The sequence below is a fragment of the Sinocyclocheilus rhinocerous genome, unplaced genomic scaffold (genome assembly GCF_001515625.1).
Source record: "Sinocyclocheilus rhinocerous isolate Xijiao unplaced genomic scaffold, SAMN03320098_v1.1 scaffold2382, whole genome shotgun sequence".
Classification (NCBI taxonomy): Eukaryota; Metazoa; Chordata; class Actinopteri; order Cypriniformes; family Cyprinidae; genus Sinocyclocheilus; species Sinocyclocheilus rhinocerous.
Genome location: NW_015662928.1, coordinates 392,448 through 393,490, shown reverse-complemented (window position 1 = coordinate 393,490; position 1,043 = coordinate 392,448). Strand labels below are relative to the sequence as shown.

Here is a 1,043-nt window from a genome sequence, read left to right as displayed (position 1 = left end):
AGTCTGTTCATGTCAAGTCAAGTCTCGGATTATTGTTTGGATGTTTGGATCACACTGTAAATAAACTGCACTTGGGTTCTTCACTACGCTAGCCTTCAGTGGACTGATTCGTTACAGTTTCCAAATTGTTGTACTGTATAAGTAAAAATATACAAAATTTAAAATTAAATGTTGTATAAATAAAAAAGGTTAGGAATCATATTTGTTTCAAGTGCTTTTTATTGGTGGTGGGGGGCCTCCAACATGAATTTTGTCTAGGGCCTCCTAATGTCTAGAACCGGCCCTGCATTTACTTATACTTTTACTTTCAATACTTAAGTAGGTGTCAGACTGTTGTACCTGTTTTTCCCCCGTAGTCTTTCCTGTGTTTCTTTATTTGGTAATTTTCCTGTCCTCGTTTAGTCTGATTGTCTTATGTGATCCACCTGTGTGACTCCAATTATCCCTAGCATTTAAGCTCCTGTCTTTGCGTCCATAAATTCCTCATAAGTAAAAAGGCCATCTGAGTTAAATAATTGGTCCACCAAAACATTATTTCAAAACCATTTTTCAAAGAAAATAGTCTTTTGTTTAAATAGAATGTCCTTATTATTCCAGATAAAGTATAATAGAGACTGGATACTAATCATTTAATTATTATTATTATTATATATTATTATTAATAATTTGTCTAATCCAGTTGATTTTAAATGTATTATTTAATGTAGTGAAGTTTAGAAATTTGAGACCACCATTTTCAAATGAGTTCATTAAGATTTTCTTATATAATGTATCCTATTTTTCCAAACAAAATTAAGGAGCGTTTTATAAATCTCCCTTTATTTTATCATCAACCTGAAGAGCCATAGCTGTGTAAATTAACCGGGATATACCTTCTGCTTTGGAAATCAGGGCCCGTATTCACAAAACATTTGATCTTAACTAAGAGTTCTCCTAAATAGCAGTAAAAGTTTTTAGCTACGAGTTTTCTCTTAAAACCTATTTTAACCTATTTTAAAACCAGATTGCCAGCAACAGCCATTTTAGGATAGTTTGTGGTTTGA

General features: G+C 32.2%; 1 long non-coding RNA gene across 1 annotated transcript in view; it reads left to right on the top strand.

Annotated features, from left to right (window-relative positions):
- LOC107728400 (uncharacterized) overlaps positions 1-408 on the top strand; it is a 12,218-nt gene extending 11,810 nt beyond the window's left edge. Inside the window, exon 3 of the long non-coding RNA XR_001638468.1 lies at positions 323-408. This is a non-coding gene — a long non-coding RNA (uncharacterized LOC107728400). The remainder of the gene's footprint in view (positions 1-322) is intronic.
- Positions 409-1,043: the final 635 nt, after the last annotated feature.